Here is a 23815-nt window from a genome sequence, read left to right on the forward strand (position 1 = left end):
CTGTTTTATTCAATAATCTTCCCTGACTGCTATAATAAAGGTTAATCTATCAAAAGAACCTTACAAATATTTTCATTAGATGAATGTATGAGGAGGGAATTTATAAAATTCTAATGTGATGAAATACAGAAGGAGGTTTCCCAGTAAGTAATTATTGTTATCAGGGCATAACTAGTGTTAGAAAAAGACAATTGCAATGCCTCTATTACAAAATTGAACATTTCATTGTAAAGTGAGAAAATTATTTTATTAAGATTTTTTTACAACTAAAATTATCAAAGTGGAAATTTTACCTGATAGTTAACCAATTTTAAATTGTATAAATTATGAACTCATTTAAAAGTAGTGAAGTTTTAATGCATGTCGAGTGTATATGGAACATTTTAAACCAAGTTTTACAATAGTATAATATGATATTTTTTAATTCATGTTGGACCTTGACAATGTGAGTGTTAAGAAGATTATTGTTGAGACAGCAATATATTCCAGCATTATTAAGGTTTCACTTTTAATTCTTTGATATTGAAATTGTTCATTTTGGAACTGTTTAGCACCCCATAGTTAATTTTCTAAATGTCTTTCTTCAAAAATTGGTTTGTTTAAATGCCAGATATTCATTTATAAAGGCTTTGTCTGCAACACAACCATGACCCATCACCCCTTAATCATTTTTTAGTATGAAATCCTATGTTTTAAAAATATTTGAATTTGGCAAAAAGTGGAAATTAAATTTCCATTTCATTTTAATTTATGATTAACATATATAATACTTAACAATTTATGAGAAAATTTTTAGAATATAGAAAGTCACTATAAGGTTGGAAATAGTTGCTATTCTGAATGCGGACAATTTTATAAATGACCTTCTAAGTACAATATAAGTTTACATATGTTATTTATATAAGTAGTCTTATAATTGTAATATATACAATGCATTTTATAATCCTATGATCATTTTCATGTCCCTATAGAACTTTATATTGAAATTTCTATGTAGAAGAAAAACCCCAACCACTGTACTGTCATGAAATTACTGTTCTGAAAAAATTTCTTAGATAATTGGGAGTTTTGACTTGATGATATATAATATTGTTTCAATTTTTAGGTATGTCCTTGCCACATACACACACTTGCTATTTTCATGTCAGTCTTACCACTTGGTAATAATGTAGTTTGTTTTATGATACTACATCTATGCATTTAGAGATATCTAACTACTAGCATGTTAGATTTTATACGCTGTTTAGTTATTTTTATATTCTGATACAGAATTTCTTAGAGCTTTCAAATTTATGTCATTCAAACTTTTGAACAAATAGAACTGAAGACAAAAATTTATTAATCCCATTTAGCAATGTTCCCACTCTTACTCTGTTTAAAAACACCTAGTTACACAATCAATCCTTGAACTATCTAATTCTTTTCAAAGATTTTGGCATAAGACTTGACAAAATTCAGATACATTTTGTTTGACACACTGTTGAACTTAGGATTTTAGAAGCTGAAGGGTGAATTGTTTTTTCTTTTGTATAAACATATGTTGATTGCTAAGGGTCAATGTTTATTAGTAGAGATTTTTAATCCATCTATTGAAACATCTATGCCAGAAATTTTAGTTGCTTGCAAGAAGGCACACTCATTGATCTTTAATTTTCCAGTGAGCATTTCATTATCTCCAGTTCCTCAAATATTGGCAACACTGCTTTTATAGTACTTCTGCAAGTTCTGCCAACTCCTTGCTGTGTACTTCTGGGCTCAGTGATATGAATTCATATAGAGCAACTAAATTGCTCTTACTATCTGTTCATTTATATTATATTTCCATTCTCTTTTAACAACCTCCTCTATGCTTCCACATTATTTTTTTTTGACAGAGATGATTGAAATAAAATATAAGTCGGAAGCTTTGATTTAGCTCATGAATTTCAGTTGAACCCTCTATCTCAAGTGAAAGGTAGATGATACGTTTAGTTTTGTGAACACATTCAGAGAAAAATATTTTTTCTGTTTTCTTTACTCTTTTATAAAAGCCTTAAGTTTTCTGAGAAAATCACTGCTTTTTTCCCCCTCTTCTTTTTTACATACTGACTGGCTTTTTAAGAACAAATTCCAAATCGATATTGTATAGCATCTGGCACATATATTTAACTTTGTATATGTCAGTTGAAGAAAGATGAATGAACGAATTTTACATAGTGATTTGTTAACAATAAAAGCATAGGTAGGCAGTTATCTTTGTCCTAGCCTAAAATTAGGACTGGAAGAATGGTTGCCATTCTAGTCTGTTATTATGTACATTCTCCTCTGTGGTTATATAGTAGATATTGATGAGCAATTATCTCAAAGAACTGCAAATTAGAAAGAGTTGAGAAAAAAGAATAGACTTCTTACAAAGTGTTTATTCATATCCTATTTGGACTGAGTTTCTCAGAAACAGAAGATAGAAAATGCCTCTGCAGTTTTTATCTTGAAGGAAACTTCTAGTGAGTGCCTATGATCTATTTCATTTGTATGGTGTATACTTCAGTGTCTATATCTTTTGCTATTATCTTGCTTGTATTTTATATATAGCAGGAATAAAATGATAATAGAATTAGTTATTACTTGTCATACACCTATTTTTTCAGACATAATGACTTTCTCTGATAGTATATATATATATATATATATATATATATACACACACACACACACACACATACATGAGATTGTTAATATTATCTAAAAGTTTCATTTTTCAAATTTACAAAACTAAAGATTAAAGAGATTAACCTGAAAACATCTCCCAACTATAAAACCAATATCCTAATCCAGTGCTATTAGGTTGGAAATGGTATTTTTTTCCACCAAAAGACATTATTGCTCTTAGCTTTCAATGGAAAGATTAAATTAGATGTGAACTAAACTTGACCAAATTTGGAAGCAAAGACAGTTCTTCTCTTACACATATTTTCTAGCACCTCATATCTAATGACTGAGTTCAGTGGATCACATCTAAGAGGAAACTAACTGCCATTGCACATGGACTCATGTTATGTTGAAATTAATATGTCTCTTTTTGTGGAATATTAAGACATTGCATTTGAAAGAGCCATATCTTTAAACATTTTATTTATTACTTTTGGCAGTCAGATCTGTAGCCAAATGCCTGTGCTGTCTTTTTGTTACATTTATAATATGACAGAAAGGACAATGGGGCACCTGGATAGGATCCCATAATTTGGGATTCTGTTCTATGCAGTTTTATGCTACCATTTTGGATTTTATAAAAAGGACCTATGACAATAGTTGCAACAGCAGATGTGATTTTTATGTGCTGCCAGTATTTTTCCTTCTGTAAAGGTAAGTAATAGCTAAAGATGGTACTAAAAATTTAAAGACCAGCATGCCAGTACAGAATGCGCCATCCCTAAATTCCCTTCTGTTTTATTGTAAGGGAAGGTTTTTAGAATTTGAATGAAAGCATAAACATTTCATTTCATAAGCAATACTTGCATCTAGAAAAAAATTAAATGAAATTTCCATACCCAAATAAGTAGGGAATATAGTAAACAGAGTCACCCCCTATGATCTCATTCTTAATGCATGCTTTGTACATTCATGGAAATGGAAAAATGTACCCTTTTGGTTTTAGTTTATGTCAATTTAACAATTATTTATTAGATATACTATGCAAAAGTCACCATGCTGGAAGAAAGGCCACAGTTTACATTGTACAACAGAACTTAGATAACCATTATTATATGAGAGGATATACAAGGAGTTGTAATGCAAGTGCCCATACCACAGAAGCGTGTTGGCTTAAGAATTGAGAGAATTCTGTGTTTTCTTGATTTTTTTCTTACATTTTCTTTGAAGTATAGATAGAATATAATGGGTAAAATAAAACAGAGCTCATAAAATTGGAAATATGTTCAGATATAGGCGGTGAAATTATTAGTTGATTATTTAGCAGTTAAGAAAAAAATGTAAATGAGAGAGGTGAAGAGGAAACTGAAAGAGTAAGTAGGCAAATTTGAATGCCAGACTACACTGTTACTTATTTCCTTAAAAATATGTAACTAAAAAAATGATTTTAAAGCAGGAGAAATAAGTAGTGCTAGATTTGAAAACATAGCAGTAATAACTAACTAGGCATTATAGTAATCTAATTAAGAAAATGAGCCCTAAGGTCATTGTACTTTATTTCATGACCTCCCAGTTTAGAGCTATGTGGTATAGGAAACTTGCTATTTATTTCTTTTCTCCCTTGTGTTTGGAAAAACCAAGGGAATAGTAGTTGTATAACTACCTCACAGTATTGTTGTGAGAATTAGATGTGATGATATATAAACATAATTAACACAGGATAAGGCACAGAGGAATCACTCCAAGAAAGTTGGCTGTAATTAGAATCTCTTGTGTTTATTAGAGTTTCTAGGAATTTAGGAAAGAGATAAAGTATGGGAGTTAACTGCAAAGATGTCTATGGTTTCTGAAAAGTGTAGACAATGGAAATAGGTGAGAGTGGTCATGGTCAAGGTAGCTCAGACTGACTAGGATGACCCCCAGTTGAGAAATGATAAAGCTATCAAGACTAAATCTAGTGGGGTTGTTGTCTATTATAAAAAAGACCAGTAGATATAACATTTTTTGAGTGTGAGATACTGAATTCATTTTAACTCTTAGTGACAAATTTACAATTTTCACATTGCACTGTATCCATTGGCTTCAGGTTTTCATTCAGCAAATTGTTTGTATGTTCTTCTAGAAAACAATTTCGAATTTAAATTATATCTATCTCTGTAGCATTGCCAGATTTTCTTTTGGAAAAAAAAATTAAATGAATAAAAAATGTTACAATGAATGAGAGAATAAAACTTAAATGCAGAATCAAGAGTCTTTAAACTGGATAATGCCAATTAAAAGCAACAACTAATACAGAAGGAAAAGGAAAAAATGGCAAAGTCGATAGTATTGATTTTGGATACTTATGCAGTGCTTTGAAATTTTCAACATCAATTCATATACTTATTGAATATGGTCTTTATCATGCATAATACTATGATATAGACTATGTACATGTTGTAATTTGAGGGTATGCAGTAAGTTCTATCCCTAATCTCTGCCAATATTTGGAACAAAAAGGAGAAATGGACTCCAAAACCAGAAATAATCATTGGTTTATGCAACAAATATTTACTTAGCTTTGACTCATATGAGGTGCTTTTAAAAAACAATAGTGATAAAGCAGTGAATAAAATTAAAAAAAAAAAACAAACTTTCTCCATGAAACTAATATTCCAGAGGGTACATTGGTGTCAAAGGTGTGCAGATGTGTAAATGTACCATTCAGAACCTACCTCATGTCAAGACATGAAGCATGATGCACAGCCATGAGAAATATGGCTAGATGACAGTCCCGGGTGTTAGCTCAGTCACCATGTTCACACTCTGAAGAGCAGACCCCAGCCATGCCTAAACATGGATCCAGCTATTTCTGCCTAGCATGTGACTTTTGTAATGGAGTCTCTTTGTGTTTCAGAGGTGGTGTGAGGTCTGCATCATGGTGAGACTGCTCCACCTGTCTAACGATGCTTCCTTAAATCCTTCCTTAGTATTACCTGCCCCCAGAAAAATAAACAACAGGATAATGTTGTACAACTAATTCTGTAACAGCATGCTTTTTCTGGAGAGTTACCTCAGATGTTCACAGAGAAGTGAGAAAAAGATCTGACTGTTTTAAGAGGAAAAGCCTGTTGGTGAATGTGGTTTCAGATTTGGTGTCAAAGGGATTAGCTTAGTCTTTACCTTTGAAGCATATACTGTGCCTACACAGTCATGGGCAATATGGACAATTGTAGTGAGGTCTCTTTCTACAATGTAAAGAAAATTTACTGTGCAATAGTGAATTCACCCAAATGATAGGGGTAGATATCACAAAGATGTGGTGACAGAATACAGAAGTATTGGTGCATATTGGCTCTTATTCAGACAATGAAGAATCTACTGGCAAACACAATATTGTGTGCTGAGGGTAAATGAGCAATGAATAAGGTAAATGGCATTTAGGTCCTCAAATTACACCATGAAATAATTGTTGGACTGAACAAAGGTGTGTTGTGTTAGGAGTACAGGAGGCAACACCTACTTTTATCAGGGTCAGGTGTACTAATGTGAACAGTTTCCCAGTAGAAGAAACATCCCACCTGAGCAACAAAGTATAGTAGGCTTTAACCAGAAGGGCAGAGAATGAAATTCCAAAAAGAGGAAACAGAATGTACAAAAGTGTCGCAGCCCCTTGCCCGCAAGGAAGACGCAACACTCAGGAATCTTCTTTCAGCAGTTTATTCAGGCCCCTGACAGTTCTTCTTCTCCCCCTCGGATGCCCTTCCCAGCCTTAATAAAGCATCTCAAGCCCCAATGCAAAGCAGCCACGTGGAGCTTTCTCATAGGGTGATGAAAAGTCATGCGCCAACTCTCCCAAATAAGGAGTTGTTTGTCACAGGCCACAGCGGGAGCCAGCGCCGTCTTGTAATGGCGACCATAGTCTGCACGAACGGCAGAAGCGGCTTACCACAGTTCCCCCTTTCTGTTTTCTTAAAACAATACAGGCGAGAGTAGAGGTCCTATCCCACTGTGCAGAAGTGGCTGCATAGTATGGCTCAGTCTTAAGGAGGGCCCTTCCCCAGATCCGAGACCATATCAGCCGACGCCTTTTTTCGTGGGGCGGGGCGTGGACGCGTCTAACCCGCATGCAATAGGACATGCTCTCCTTGAGGTCCACGTCAAGGATCACTCAAGTGCAGTGCTTTGCCTCGCATCCTGTATCGTGACGATGGTGGACGAAGGGGGATAACTGAGGCTGAATTGTGGCTGTTTATAACGACAAACAAGTTGACAGCACCCTGAAAGAAAGGCACGGACGTTAATGCGATAGAAAAGCACTAGTGTGGAAACCCATCTGCGTGCAATGGCAATAAGACCGGCAGAGTGCAAGGGCTTTCCAACACTAAGAGAATAGCAAGGAAGGTCATGTCGATCCCAGTGCAATGTTATAATAACTTGGGGTGCAACAACCATGACAAAGGTTTACTGTTTAAGATGCGCAAGCCAGACTTGAGGCGAGTTGCCATTTTCTAAAGCTGCAAGAGCTTGTATGATCATAGCCTTATCATGAGCACTACGGGCCTTAAGGCGACAGAGAAACCACAAACAGAGGAACATACCGAAGCAACACATTGCACCAAAAATGCCTACCCCCACCCACTCTTTGAAGAAGGAAAAAGCAGAAGATATCCAATCGGTGAATTGACCCAAAGTCACGGGATCGACACGGGTACTGTTCAAGACAGCTATCTGGGTTAGTTGAGACTGGATCATGTCTTCCGCTGCCATGGACCAATTTCCGGCCAAATATTCGCCAATGATGCGGGAGGCATTCCTGGAATCATTAAATCTGACAGAGGTTATGCATAAATGTGCACGTTGGTCAACACAACCCAAAAGCACCAAGTCAGCCAATTCTTCTACCTGAGCTTGGAGTAAATCTATTCTTTGGTTGGCAGCTAAAATCCCTGACAAAATATGTTGATTAATTGTATTTTGGGATTCAAGTATGGTGGAAGTTTGTTGAACAACTTGATTAATGGTGGCAGCAGTTTGTACTTGACTGGCCATGGCCACTCCGGCCGTAACCGCTGCAGCAGCAGACACTGCCACAGCTGTCACTATAGCTGCCGTAATTCCAAAATCCCTGCGGACTCTAAGTAGTTCAACAATGGGGAATTTATCTGGGTCCGCAGTGACTGGGATTGGGACAAAAGTTGGAATTTTCATAACCACTGCTACAGTCCAAGAACCATTCCAACACTCAGATAAGAGACAGGTAATACTAGAACAATCCAGCATCCCCGACGAGGTGTCATTAGCCAAAAGGAGCAAGAACGGGGATTGGACGCAGACCATTGCAGGGGGCAATGTGGCATTATATAGCAAAGAGTTGAATGAAACAGATGTAAGTCTATTACCTCGTTCATTCTCCTTAACAGTGCCAGAAACATTAGCCAGCCAGCTTTTGACTCCCAGCAATTGAGCCAATGCAGAAATATCAGCTGAAGCCCCCTTCTCATTGGAAATCAGCCATTGAAACCAGGACCAACCTACTCCTGTAGAGGAGTTGGCACTGTTGTTAAAGTTATAAACATACCTCTTAAGAGAGGGGGAAAAGGAGAAACCTTTAGCAACTTGATGTTTCTCCCAAGAATGATCCTGACAAGGCGTAAATGTTGGGGGGAAACCAAGATTAGGAGTACAGTAAGGGGAGGCCTTGAAATGAGTGGCATTGTAAGTACTATTAGAAGAAGGAGGCACTGGGATTAGTACCTTGGAGATAATAGCCAAGGTAGTTATGTTTAAAGCAGAGCTATTTGCGGGGGTCCCTGAACCTGATTGCTTCCCTGAAACTACTTGGCTCAGTACGGCACTGATAATGTTCCCTGAGACCTGACTGGACCGCAATGGGTCCTCCCAGTTAGTCAAATTTTTGGTCTTAAGGCTGATGCAATTAGCGTTTCCAAGGCTGAAACAAAACACTCCTGTGAGATTAACTTGAGATTGATTAAAAATGCTCTCCATGTCCCCTCTAGGAGAGGCACAGGGAGCAGACATCTCACATGAGGTAGAGAAAAGAGTGGGGAGGACACTAGAATTACTATGAACCGGCATCGGCATTGGCCAAGCCCGTGCCACTGCCCACCACTGCATTGGTGTCGTCTGTGCCATCGGCACCAGCACCAGAACCAGAGCACGTAGCAGAGTGAAGATCCTCATCACGGGATTGCTGTGGTATCTCTTGTTGCTGGTCGGTTGATGTCAAGACTCTTCTTGTCAGGCGTTCAGGGACCCACAACGGTTCCGTGCGATCCTGGGGAAAAACACATACAGATCCTCGTGCCCATGTCAGCACGGGGTCGGGGCCGTTCCATTGGCCCGTAAGAACATCCTTCCACTTAACATAGCCAATTACAGAAGGCTGAGGAGACACATGTCTATCGGCCGCAGAGCGACCATGAATATCCAAATTCAAAAAATTAATGGTAAAGAGAGCCAAGGATAGGCGTTCTTTAGGAGTGTGTTCAGCTCCTATTCCCCCTTTTTGTTTTTGTAAAGTTTCCTTTAAGGTGCGATGAGCACGCTCAACAATGCCTTGTCCTTGAGGATTGTAAGGCAGACCATGAGTAAGTTGCACTCCCATGGTAGAACAAAAGGATGTAAATTGTCTTCCAGTATAAGCAGGTCCATTATCAGTCTTAAGGGATGCAGGAGCACCCCATGCTGCCCATGCTTCTAGGCAATGAGTGATAACATTACGTGCCTTTTCTCCCGATAAAGCAGAAGCATGAATAACTCCAGAGCACGTATCAACAGAAACATGTACATACTTGAGGTTACCAAAGTCAGGTATGTGTGTCACATCCATTTGCCAGACAACCAATGGCTTCAATCCCCGTGGATTCACTCCATAAGTAGGGGGATGAAGAAATGTGACACAATGGGGACATTGTAATACTATCTGACGAGCATCCGCTCTTGAAATGGAAAAACGCCTGCGCAGCGTTAAAGCATTAACATGGAAATTCTGGTGAAATAATTTAGCCCCCTCTAAGGAGGAAGCCAAGCATATCAACTGACCTCTAGTGGCTGAGTCCGCACAGGCATTACCCTGTGATAACGGACCAGGAAGAGAGGTATGAGCCCGGATGTGCATTGGATAAAAAGGAGCAGTGCGGCTACAGATAAGCTGTTGAAGCTGATTAAAGTAAGCAGATACATTATGGACATTACTAATAGCTCCCACGGCCTCCAGGACTTTTAGTGCTTGTACCACATAGATGGAGTCCGAAATAAGATTAAAAGGAAAAGAACACTGTTTAAAAACCTCAATAACAATTTGCAGTTCCACCCATTGTGGATTTCCAGGAGCAAATTGATGCTGAACAGGGGGAGAATCATTAATTACATAAGCTCCCATTCCAGACTTGGAACCATCAGTAAAAATATTAACAGCCCCCGGAATTGGATTGGGTGAAGTTACCTTAGGGAAAATGATGGGATGTTCTTTAACAAAATGGAGTAATGGATGGGAAGGGTAATGATTATCAATATCCCCTTGAAACGAGCAACATAGAATAGCCCAGTTGTCTAGAGTAGCACACAAAACATTAAGTTGAGCTTTAGTATAGGGTATAATAAGAGAAGAAGGTGATTGTCCGAAAAATTGAATGCTTTGTTGAATCCCTTTAAGTGCTAACGCTGCAACAGCATCAGGATAGTATTCTAAGGATTTTCCTGGGGATATATGTGGGTGGATCCATAGTAAAGGCCCATCTTGCCACAGTACTCCAGTAGGCTGCCGCATAGTGGCAAGCACACATAACTGGAAAGGTTTATTACTCTGGAGCCTGTATAAAGTAGCATGTTGTATAGCATCTTCTACTGTTATAAGGGCCGCTCTAGCCTCTTTGGTGAGGCTACGAGGAGAAGCAAGATCTGGATCACCCTTAAGGGTAGCATACAAAGGCTGGAGCACACCATTAGGAATGTGTAAATATCCCCTTATCCAATTAATATCTCCCAGCAGTTTTTGAAAATCATTTAGAGTTTGGAGATCCTGAGTTCTTATGGTGATTTTTTGTGGTTTTAATTTGTCATACCCAATTATCGCTCCCAAATACTCAATAGAATTTCCCGTTTGAACCTTTTCAGGTGCAATATGTAGCCCATATTGAGCTAACAGCTTTACTAATTCTTTATAGGCCTCATTAACTGTCTGCTCTAACTTAGCTGCCAATAACACATCATCCATATAATGAATGATCTTGATGGAGGAATACTTATGTCTGAGAGGTGCGAGTGCCTTCCCCACATACATCTGGCACATCGTGGGACTATTAGCCATTCCCTGCGGCAACACTACCCACTCAAACCTTAGATCTGGTTCCTCGTGGTTACACGAGGGAAGGGTGAAGGCAAAACGCTGTGAGTCTTTAGGATGCAAAGGAATAGAAAAGAAACAGTCTTTAATGTCAATAGCAATAATATGCCAGCCCTGAGGAACAGAGGATAGCAAAGGCAGCCCTCTTTGAATGGGCCCCATAAGTTGCATTTGAGCATTAACTGCTCGTAAATCATGCAGTAGGCGCCACTTTCCTGATTTTTTCTTAATAACAAATATGGGAGTATTCCATGGAGAAGTAGAAGGTTGGATGTGACCCAAGTCAAGTTGTTCTTTGACTAGATCATGGGCTGCTGCCAATTTAACCGAGGGAAGAGGCCACTGAGGCACCCAAACAGGCTCCTCGGTGAGCCATGTTATGGGTATTTGAGCCCCAGTGGCCCCTAGGAAAAACCCAGACCAAATCTGTTAAGCTTTTGATGACCTTGCACAGGATGCCTACGCCCCTGTAGGTGTTTACCTAGTCCTAGACCTGGCCTATACCCCATATTTTGCATAATCTGTTGAGACACTGGGGAATAGTCATTACTAAGAGTGAACCCCATGTCTGTCATCAGATCACGGCCCCATAAAGAGATAGGTAAATCAAGTACATAAGGCTGAAAGGTGCCATTGTGTCCTTCTGGGTCCTTCCAAGATAGATGTCTACAGCTGATTTGAGGGGCTTGGGCATATCCAAGTCCTCTCAGGGATTGATCAGAAGTCTGCATTGGCCATCCCTTAGACCAGTCCTTAAGGGCTATGATACTACGGTCTGCTCCTGTATCCAGCAATCCCACAATAGATTTACCTTCTATGCTTAATTCCAAAGTGGGGCGATTGCTCATATCTAGTGACAAATAGGCACAATCCCCTCCAGTGGTACCAGCAGGGAAGTGATTATGTAAGCTAGGCAAAATTAGTAATTGAGCAATCCGATCCCCTGGGGAGATAGACACAATGCCCTTTGGAGCCTCCACCATAACCTTTACTGCCCCTACAGTATCAGGGCTAATGACTCCGGGAAAGACATGAAGACCTTGTAAGATAGAGGATGCACGTCCAATTAGCAAACCTACAGTGCCAGGTGGTAAAGGCCCTTTGAACTCAGTTTCCACCAATTGGACTCCCATCTTAGGTGTTAATACGAGTCTGGAGGTGGAACAGAGGTCCAATCCCGCGGCACCTGTAGTGGCTCTCCGCGTCTCATGGGATGGCGCAGAGATGGCCATGTCTCGGGTTCGGGTGTGACATTCTCCACTGCCCCATATATTTGTGGGCCCTGGGGTCGGGGGCCCCTTCGGCCGTTTTTTGGCCCAGCTGAAATAGGCTGTCCATGGATGTCCTTCACTGATCTACACTCTCTTGCCCAATGCTTCCCCTTTTTACATTTAGGACACAGCCCCGGTTGACGAAGGCCATTGGAAGGGCCACCGTGAGGGGGTCCAGTAAAATTGTCTTTTTTGGGACATTCACGTCTGAAATGACCGGGTTGACCACAATGGAAGCATATTCCGGCACCAGGACTGCCCCCTTTTGCAATCCGAAGGACAGCGGCTGCAAGACCTGCGTTAGTTAAAGGTCCTCCAATCTCTCTACACACTTTCATCCATGCTTCTATGCCCTTATTTTTATAAGGAGTGATTGCCGCTTTACATTCCTTGGTGCATTGCTCAAAGACCAATTGCTTGATAAAGGGCATGGCTCTATCAGGATCCCCAAAAATCTTTCCAGCGGCATCCACCATTCTTGCTACAAAATCTGAAAAGGGTTCTGTAGGGCCTTGTAGAATCTTGGTCAAATTACCAGACACCTCTCCTCTATTTGGAAGCGACTTCCATGCCCGAATGCAAATGTTGTTAATTTGGTCATATGCCTCAAGAGGAAATCCTGTCTGTTGATTTGCAAATCTACCCTGCCCCAAAAGCATATCTTTGTCCCAATGGGGGTGTCCCGCCGCATGGTTTTGGGCGGCCTGCTCTATTGCGCCCTCTAGCATAAATGCTCTCCAGTCCAAATATTTACCCGGGGAAACACAAGCCCGAACAAGGCTAGCCCAATCAGAGGGAGTCATGCAGTATCTAGACAGACACTCCACCTGAGTTAGTGTGAAGGCGGCATCCACCCCATAAGTGCGCACAGACTCCGCCAGGGTCTTCACAATTTTAAAATCTAAGGGTTCATGGAATCTTCCCCTATTGTCATCCTGAAAAACTGGATAAGCAAGACCCATCTCAGCGTTAACAGCCCTCCATGTTTGGGCATGGAAAGCTCTCCCCGAAATACCTCCACCATACGGCGGTGGATCCGGGGGATCGCTTTTCTTGAGCCCCTGTTTATTTCTGTTCCCTTCTCCTATAGCGAAACTCTCTAGCTGACGAGACAGCCTCCTGAGCTCCTCCTCCTCATCCTCCTCTTCCTCTGACCCACTTTCACATGGGGGTGTGCGCAGCATACTGAGATCTGGATACAAGCGTCTCCTCCCCTGTTTCACTCTCCGCACACTCCCATCCTTCTGAGATATCTCACTTCCTGCCGTCTCCGATTTCTCCTCATGTAATTGCTCTAGAACTTCTTGTCCTTTTGTAAGTGCTTCCTGACATCTGCCATCTGTAAGGCAACTACGGACCATTTTCCAAAGGGGTATCACCCCACCCTCTAATATGCCCTGCTCAGAAGCAAAGTCAAGATCTTTGCCTAATTTATCCCAACTAGGTACAGTAAGGCTGCCCGAAAATGCAAACCACGGTGCAGCGATATCTACCTTCTGTAAAAATCTCTGTAAAGTACTATGTTTCACTTCCAGACCCTTAGAACGTAACAGGCCATCTAGGGCCAGAAGAAGCGGACTGGAAGGTGCGGCACCCATGACACAACAACAAAAGAAGCACAAAAAACAAAAGCAAAATGACACAACAAAAGAAACACAGAAAACAAAAGCGAAAGTAAAAACGAAAGTACACAATGCAGCTGCTGCCCCGCTTTGGTCGCGGATCCCACTTACTTGGGATTAACCCCGCTTTGGTCGTGGATCCCACTTACCTGGGACTACTCCGGTGCACCACCCCTGACTGCTGAAAGTTCTGGTTCCCGGGTTTCGGCACCACTTGTCGCAGCCCCTTGCCCGCAAGGAAGACGCAACACTCAGGAATCTTCTTTCAGCAGTTTATTCAGGCCCCTGACAGTTCTTCTTCTCCCCCTCGGATGCCCTTCCCAGCCTTAATAAAGCATCTCAAGCCCCAATGCAAAGCAGCCACGTGGAGCTTTCTCATAGGGTGATGAAAAGTCATGCGCCAACTCTCCCAAATAAGGAGTTGTTTGTCACAGGCCACAGCGGGAGCCAGCGCCATCTTGTAATGGTGACTATAGTCTGCACGAATGGCAGAAGCGGCTTACCACACAAAAGACAAAGGCCAAAAAGAGTGGATCATAATTTATGACCTGAAAAAGAGCACTGCAGAGTACATTGAGAAGCAGGGACATTTAGTCAGCCAAAAAATTATCGATGTTCTAAGAAATAAAATCTGTTTACACTAGTTCATCATTACTCCAATAACTATTAATTCTGTACCTTCACTTCTAAAACCCATGATTATTTGGGAATTTTTCTTCTTAATGCTTTAGATCAAAAAACACAAGGTCAATTACATGACTGTATATATAGTTGTTGGAAGGCTGCTAAAGCACCACAAATTTAATGGTGATCATATAGACTCCTCAAATGACATGACTGCATTTTCATTTCATTAACTATAGCCTTTTCTGTTAGCTGTCAAAATGCAAATCCCTCTAGGGCCCTTAACATTTGAAAGGTGCTGGTGTGAATAGTTGGTCTACATGGTAAGTATAAACTATTCATATTTGAAAATGGACCAGAACACATAAAAATTAAGGTGGAGCACCTGTTTAATTTGTCAGAGTTAATTTTATTCCAATTAAAAAAATAGGACAAATAATAGAGTTTTACAAATGAGGGTTTTACAAATCACAAGATAGGAAAGAGCACCTCAATACTAATCTCTTAAGATATAGGCTTTCTCATGTGTTTTAAATATTGTTTCTTTTAGGTTTATATGGAAAACTTATTTTAGCATTAAAGCTAAATCATATATTTTTGATATCTCAGAATCTATTTACAAGTTTGATACAAATATTATGTATTTAAATATTTTGATATTTTAACACATATAATTTTTAATAGATATTATAAAGAGAAAAGTCAGAGTTTATATGTTGTAATGCTTAAAGGGTTCCAAAATCTCTCAAAATATGCTGTGAGTACAAGCAAAAATTTAACAATAAGACAATGGAAATAATATATGTTTATGAAAAAATATACTAACACTTTAACCACAGTTTTTTAAAACAACTCCATTTCTTAGAGGAGAACTGTTGCAAAGAATGGTATTGTCAGCATTAAATATTTGCTTTAAATCAGCAATACTTAATTTTTAATGATGCTAAAGATAGCAGCCACCTAGTCTTTTGTTTTGCTTTGTTTATATGATTCTGTTATTTCACCATTATTTTGAAAAGTGGAATTCAGAGGGAGTTCAGTCAGAGATGCCACATCTTTTGGAAGATGCAAGGCTGGCATTGGGAGCCGCCTTGATTCTGCTTCACAGTCTAGATTCAAACATGCTTAGAACAATTTGGAATTTCCTATTTCATCTCCAGCTCATAGCTATACTATTTGTTGGAATCTGTGATCAGATTTCAGAAAGATTACACTTTAACCTATATTTAATCTAAACTAAATAGATATCAGAAGCCATGTTAAGAAATTCAATTTTGTTCCTTTCAAGAGCCAGGTGAAGGGTGGAGTTTTATTTTGGTATATTAAATGTTGCTGAGCAACATACATTGTTTTCAATATAGTTTATATCAGTGAAGGGCAAGTGTAAGATGTTCTTTCGTTTCAAGGGGATACTTTCTATGAAATTTCCTCTACAGATCCCAGCATTTCAATGGACAAGAGGTCAGGAAGAATTATAACAAAATGTATGTTGGAGGATATCTTCAGGGAGCAGAAATGACTCCTAAATGGCATTTCAAAGTGTTACTTGTTACAGTGCCATCCTTCGGTAGACAGTGGTTACTTTTTATTATTATTATTATTATTTTGGGAGGGGGTAATAGTAAAGTGCATCTTGTCATTCTATCTTTTTCAATTATTGTTCTTTGTATTGCTATTTGAAGCCAGTAACTTTACAGTCCATTCTAAGCTAATCTTTAATAAGCATTTACAGTTGAATGGACCTGGGTTATACTCTGTTTATTGCTTCTAGGCTTCATAAGGGTCTAGGCAGTTTCTTACGACTTCCCTTATGCACCATAAAGATGAAGCAACACATAAGAGATTTTGTGATGCGCTTTTTTTTTAATTATGTGCATGACTCACTTTTGTTGTACAGGTGACAATGCCACCTTTATTTTGACTTATATAGCATTTAGGAATTACTTCGCACATCATGACTTTTATTAAAAACAGCAGAATATTTTGAAGCATCCTACAAATTCACTTTTTTGTTAATTAATCATGCCATGTTTCAGGTTAAACCTGAAAGACCAAAAAGGTTAAAGGTTTTGTTTTGCTTTATTTTTCTTTTAAGTGCATGTTACCAGTAAAAACAAAGATAGCATAGAATTAGAAAAATAACATAATTACACAAAAAACTGCCACAACTTAAGATAATTTCCCCTTTAAACTGATGGCACAGTTTGATTTTATTTCTTTAAGAAAGTAAGAAGTTAAATGCTAATAAAATGTAACTAACTATATAATGTGCTGCCTTTACTGACTATTCTTGAATAATTTTTTTAATATGATATGCTTTTCCCTCATTTCAAACAAGGGAGAATAATTAATCTTTCCTTTTCAAACAAACAGTTTTACAGGAGCTTTGAAGAAATGCATGTATAAGTTGGAAGAATTGATAGCTTTTCTTTCTCCTTTTTCTTCAGTTTCTTTCTTTTTTCTTTCTTTTTTTTCTTTTTTTGTTTTGTTTTGTTTTGGTTTTGGTTAAGGGTTCTGACTATTCTAAATTGATGCTTGCAAGATGCTCCTATTTGGGCTGTTGAAGTCAATTCATGGCTGCATTTCTTGAGAGTCTATAAAACTAACATTGTTAAGTAGTTTCTCTGACAGAGCGCACTCATGCAAAGCAAGATGGATGGGATGACGATTTCCTCTATCATGGGATCTCCATTTAGTGACCCAGATGAGGACTGAGGGAACTCGTCACAAAAGAATGGCAGGGCCAGATATAACTTTAAATGGCGCTCCAAATCTCATACAGATTTGAAGTTGCTGCTAGAGCACAAAATTTGTCATAAAAGACTTGTCAGTACAGAGTTCATTAAAGTAAAGGATGATAGCACTTTATCCAGACACCACCGGGCTCTCCTCTGGCAGCCTGTTCTTCAGTTACAAGAGAGTTGTGTCTTTTATTCTTCTCTTAATGACATTTTAAAATGATTTCATTAAGCTTTTTCTTATTCTTTAATCTTGAAATTTCTTGTACCATTTTCCCCCAGTTTTACTTTCTTATTTTTCCTTTGTAAAATTTGGAGGGGTGTTTTTAGTGTCAATTCACAGTTACTTGGTACTTGTCTGAGTTTTAAGGTGAGCAGTTAAACTCCCAGGGCAGAATTGTGATGCTTAAAGTGAAAGAGGAGGCTTTTCATCACTGGCCACCACCATGGAGAAACTCTACAACTGCCACAGAATTGTTTTTTATTCAGGGCCCAAAGATCAATATAAGTACTCACTCACAGTCACTAAGCTGTCTGGGGTTTAACTGAAATACCATTGTTACAATGTCATGAAGGCTGCAACTATCAATTGCAAAGAGGATTCTAAGAAACAGATCTGATTTTTAAAATATGTAAACTAAATATGAACATATTGCTGTTAATTTCAGTATAATTTGGACATATATCTTCCTAAAAAGGATGGTTAAAGGTATTCTGATTTGTTTATGTTCTATCTCTCACTTTGTCTCTCCCTATCCAGGGAATATATCTGAGGTTAGTAAGAGTACAACTCTGATTATCTACATTTTACAGATAAGAAAAAAAGAAAAAAGAGAAGTAAAATCATAGTATTTTTGTTTTAGAAAGTAAAATAATGGTGACTGATTTTCTTTGTACTTCTAATTCCTAGATTAATGTATTTAGCCTAAATTTCAATATAATATTAAATTATATATTAGTGTTATAGTTTGGATCTGGAATGTTCCACAAAGCCTCATGTGTTCAAGGCTTGGTCCCCAGTGCAGCAATGTTCAGAGGTGGGGCTTTTAAGAAATGCTGAATCATTAGAGCTCTAATCTCATCAGTGGATTAATCCATTAAATGGCTCAATAATTTGAATGGACTACTGGGATGTGATGGGAACTATAGGCAGATGGGGCACAGGCTAGATGAAGTAGGTCTGTGGGGGTGTGTCCCTGGGACAAACATTTGCCCCTGGCCCCTTCCTCCCTCTCTGCTTCCTGACTGCCTTGGGCTGAGCAGCTTCCCTTTGCCACACTCTTTCACTATGGTGTTTTTACCTTTGGAGCAGGAGACTATAGACTGACACCTCTGAAACAATGAGACAAAATAAATGGTGTTATCCCTAAATTGATTTTCTGAGGCATTTGTCACAGCAATTAAAAGCTGAGTATCAGGATCAAGCATATGGTAATGCTCCCTCCAGCCACCTTTGAGACTAGAGGACTTCTTAGCTGTTAGAGCTGTTGCCAGATGTTAGGCCTCAGCTGATAGACTTTCCCACAAAATGCTCAGCTCAAGAGCATCTTTGCTCTTCTTCCCTGCATAGTCAGCATCTAATAAATCTAACAAAAGTCCTATGTAAGGGAAAAAAGACTAGGACCCTTGCCCCCAGGTCAGGACATCTCTTAAGAGCAACCCCAGCTTTACAGCTTCTCTGAGGACTGGCTTAAGTGGTGGTTGGGAATGTATTGGAGACTGACTTCTTGCTTTGCCCCATTGATTCTAACTGCTTCCCTTTTACAGGTTTTGGTCCCCAAAACACTCTAGAATAATGTTCCTGCACACATTTTGTTTCCTCCCTTTGGAGTCTACTTCACAGGAAATTTAACCAGTGAAGAAATATTTAAACAATATTGGGTGGGAACATCAATCTTTAACACTTCAACTTTTTCTTCTCAATATTTCTGATATATATTAAAATATTTTTCTTCTATTGCATTACATTCACATAGCTTTTGAAATAAAATGCAGAAGAATCCTTTAATTAAATATGCTAATCAAAATAATAAAATCAATTTGCATGAAAGCAGATGACAATGTTTGGCTTACATTGTTTTGATTGTTAACTAGTAATAATTTTTGTAAAGTAATCATATATACAGCATATTTGTAAATATCAGTACCATCCAGTCCCTGCACTAAAATCATTCATTTGAATTTCCCTTTCTGAGTGAATACACATGGAATAGTTTCTTCTGTGAGGTCTGTTCCTAAATGTCTATTGATGAGTAATATTATCCATACTGCTTTATTTTAGTGAAATGAATATGTTTTCCTTTTCTATGCAAGAAACTATCAAAAACCTAGAGGTTTAAAGCAAGACATATACTTTTTTACTCACAGTTTCCATGAATCAGGAGCTTGGCTTAGCTAGGTTCTCTGCTCAGACTCTTGGTAATGCTGAATTTGAGGTTTCAGAAAGACTATATTTTCATCCGAGGCTCAGCTAAGGAAGGATCTGTCTCCAAGCTTTCTCACACTGTCAGCAAAATTCATTTCCATGTAGCTATAGATTGTTCTCTCAAAGCCACAGAAAGAAGAGACAGCAAAAGACACAGAAAGAGGGCGGAGGGAGAAAGACAGAGACACAGAGAGTTTGATATTTTGATTACAGAGTCTGACCTTTATACCCACTTTAAAGAGGTCACCCCTTATCTTAAATTCAAGTGATCTAATAATTTAATCATAACATCAAAATCCTTTATCTTTGTCATGTTCTGTTGGTTAGAACCAAATTACAGGTTCCACTACACTAAATTGGAAATAATTACACATGGTTGTGGGTCATTAAGAGTTGTATCAGAGGGCTGGGGTTGTGACTCAGTGGTAGAGCACTCACCTAGTACGTGAGAGGCCCTATGTTCAATCCTTAACACCACACTTAAATAAGTAAAATAAAGGTATTGTGTCCACATACAAGTAAAAAATATTTTAAAAAGAGTCATATCAGAATTTGCTAACCATATGCAATAAAGTTATATATATATAAAATTACATTTGTATTAATTATATATGTATATATACAAAAGGCAGCAGAAATATTTTTTGAGTTTACAAATTCTGTCCAGAAAAGTATAATTTTCACAGAAGGATGCATATTTCAGTTAAAAAAAAACAAGATTTAGATGTTCCTACACTGACTCTAATTAGAGTCCAAGTAATTATTAATCCAAAGTTTTTTTGCTTGACTCTTTGTTTCAGTTCTCATGTATTTCTCCTCCCATTCAAGATAGTGCCCAAATTTCCTTCCTTGTGTAATACATTCAGTTTACTTCTAGGCCTCAAAGGTATCTAATTCCTCTATTCTCTTGTATTCCGATGATGATTAACTGCTTTGCTTAATTGCTTGCACAGAGTTAATCATCATTTTCTCAGAGAGTCTGACAAAGTGTATTTCTTCAAAATGATCACTTGTATTCACTTACATGTCGCGACCCCTCGCCGGCAAGGGAAACACGACACAGGATTCTTCTTTCAACAGTTTATTCAGGCCTTGAGTCATGTGCCCAAGCACAGCTTAATAAAGCCCCTCGCATCCCAATCCCAAGCCGCCACGTGGATCTCTCTCATAGGGTGGTAAGGGATTGCGCGCCAACTCTCCATAAAAGGAGTTGTTTATCACAGGCCACAGTGGAAGCCGGCGCCATCTTCTAATGGTGGCCACGGTCTATAAGAATGGCTTACCACAGTTCCCCCTTTTATTTTATATAACAATGCAGGCGAAAGTAGAGGTCCTATCCCACTGTGCAGAAGTGGCTGCAATGTATGGTTCAGTCCCAAGGAGGCGCCTTCCCCAGACCTGATCCCATATCAGCCGACGCCTTTTCTCGTAGGGCGGGGCGTGGACGTCAAACCTGCATGCAATAGGACATGCTTTCCTTGAGGTCCGTTGAGGGATCACTCAAGTGCCTGTCTCTTATACACANCTTTGGTCATTGTTTGTGTGTGCAACAGCAGTTCCAAAAGATTCCAGTGGAGCCGAAAAGTCCCCATTGCCTAGTGACATTGCTACCATCATGATGTCCCAGAGCAAGATTTTCTTCATGTATTTGTGGTCATGCAGAGGTAAACACACCAATTTTGCTGCCAGTCTTTAAAAAGTGTAGAATATACAGCTATGAACATAATATTTGATAATCATGAGTGATAGTATTACTGTTCTAAGTATTTGATAACCTAAACCTTTTATCATTATTTTAGAATATACTACTTCTACTTTTAAAAAATGTTACTGAAAACAATATATGCTGAGTTACTCCAGCAACAGGCTCATATGCATCCTGTTTACTCTGTCTTTTTATTTTAAATAATACACATTACATAAAATTGTACATATTAATGGGGTACTTGTATACATTGCAAGTTTGAACCAGGTTAAACATATTTATCTCCTCAAACATTTATCATTTCTTGTGGTGAAAACTTCCAAAGTTCTTTCTTCTGGCTTTTTGAAATGTGCACTACATAATTATGATCCACAGAACTCTACTGAGCAACAATACTTCACACCTTGTGTCTTGATTGCATTCAGAGGTTATGTCTTGGTCTTATGATTGACCTAGAACATCTAGGTTTGCGTAAATGCACCCTAGGATATTCACACATATTTCTTAATAACACAATTTTCAGAATATATCTCTGGTTACTATATTCTTTAAAAAAACAAAGAGCATATAAACATATTTTCCACTCCTTTTTTCACTTTAAAACTATATCCTGAGCTAGGTTATGGGGATGCATGCCTGTAATTCCAATGACTCAGAAGGCTAAGGTAGGAGGATCGAATTCAAAACCAGCCTAAGCAATTTATCAAGGTCCTGAGCAACTTGGCAAGATGCTGTCTCAAAATAAAAAAAAATAAAAAGGGCTGGGGAAGTGGTTCAGTGGTTAAGCACCCCTGGATTCAATCCCTGATACCAATAAAATAAAATAAAATAAATCCTGAAGATCATGCTGATTAATTGAAAACCTCCTTGTTCTTTTTACAATTGCAATCCCACTGTGTAGAGTATGATTTAATCAATATTCTGCTGCTAGAAGAGTGGAATGTTTCCAGTCTTGTTATTTCAAATAATGCTGAGGTGAATGTCATTTTGTGCATGTGCAAATACATATCTGTTGCAGTTAACCACACTTATTTCTGCTCATGGATCTTCCACTTCCACCAGCAGAACTCAGTGAGCTGAGTGGTCTCTGACCCTGAAGCTTGCTTACCTCTGGTTTAGCAGGGGATGCTGGCTGGCTCCCCAGCCAAGACCTTAGCTGGCAGGAGACCCTCATATGTGACTAAATTATGGTGGCCTTCTCTTCCTAGACAGGCAAGGGCTGCAGTGCAGAAATGGCATTCCAAAAGGAGAAGCTTTCTGTTCTTTCAGGGTTTCAGCTGTTCAGCAAGCAGTTCAAAAGGTTTCCAGGAGAGGGAAACAGAGTCCACGTTTTGATAAGGAGAAACAAGATTCTGGAAGAGAATGTAAGTCCAAGAATACTGCCGTCACCATTTTGGAAGAATCCAGTTTACCTTGGGTATATTTCTAGAAATGAAATTGCGTGGTCTTGGATATGTACAGTTTTAATGTTAATAGAGGTTTCCTAAACTGCCCTCCAATTAAATTGTACCAATTCACTTCCAACAGCAACATATGAGAAATACATATTGTTTAATGAAGGCGCAGAGGAGGATTGGACAGAGAGGACTGGGCGAGGGAACAAGTTGAATGACTAATTATGAAGCTGTTCTTCTGAGGACGCACTTCTGTCACCTGGACACGGGAGGGCATTGTTGCCCTACGGAAGCGCAGGGAGTCCCTCCTCTGAAAGGCTTGAAGCACTTCAGTGACTTTGGAGGGGAAGGAAGAAAAAAAAAAAAAAAAAAAAAAACCTCCCCAACATCCGAGTTAGGGATCATTATCCCTAACTTGGATGCCTTAATATACTATTAAAGGGAAGGCAGAAATGGCAGCTTACTGTTTCTTTTGCTTTTGACAGTGGGCCCTTGCCCCTTGGATAAAATCCTTTTTTGGGGAAACCACAGGCGACCTGTTGGTCAAGCAGTGGCCGGGAGGCCCTGCTGCAATTCTTTCAAAGGTAGGTTTCCAAACGGTTTTAGTTTTAAGCCCATGAATGCCCACACTCCACCACAGCCCTGGGAAAACCAGAGATGCTGGCTGCTCTTCAGGGGGAGAGGAGGTGGGTCTGGTGGTCTTTGAGTGGCCGCCCCTTCTCCATCAGCCCCTGCAGCACTCCCAAAGCTGGAACAACTCCTCCTCCCTGTCCTGGGAGGTCACAGGAGCGTGAGTGGGACATCCCAGGGGTGGGGGAAGGGATCAAGCAAGATTTCCCCATCCTCAGGGCTCCCACCTGGCTGACCCATGGAGCATCTCTGTCCACTGCTGCCTGTCTCTTGACAGCCTGTTCTCCAACACTTCACTCTCCTATGCTCCAGGTATTCCCCCAGGGGGTTCAGACGCGCCTGTCAGAGCAAAGCAGGGCACTTCCACAGTGCAACTTAATGGCAGGAGGATTCCATCCTGCATGATTTCTAAAAGATCAAGTGAGAAGGAC

The 23815-nt window shown here is 39.2% G+C and overlaps 1 protein-coding gene and 1 long non-coding RNA gene across 3 annotated transcripts in view; one reads left to right on the top strand and one right to left on the bottom strand.

Annotated features, from left to right (window-relative positions):
- The window catches only part of LOC107153254 (WASP family member 3), a 174174-nt gene that overhangs the window by 48239 nt on the left and 102120 nt on the right, over positions 1-23815 (bottom strand). The gene's annotated exons all lie outside the window — the stretch shown is intronic.
- On the top strand, positions 9192-23760 carry LOC125616303. The gene is made up of 5 exons (XR_007346924.1): positions 9192-9202; positions 10973-10977; positions 22020-22025; positions 22569-22777; positions 22888-23760. It is a non-coding gene; the product is annotated as an uncharacterized LOC125616303 (long non-coding RNA).

Source organism: Marmota marmota, unplaced genomic scaffold (assembly GCF_001458135.2).
Source record: "Marmota marmota marmota unplaced genomic scaffold, marMar, whole genome shotgun sequence".
In the NCBI taxonomy this organism is placed as follows: Eukaryota; Metazoa; Chordata; class Mammalia; order Rodentia; family Sciuridae; genus Marmota; species Marmota marmota.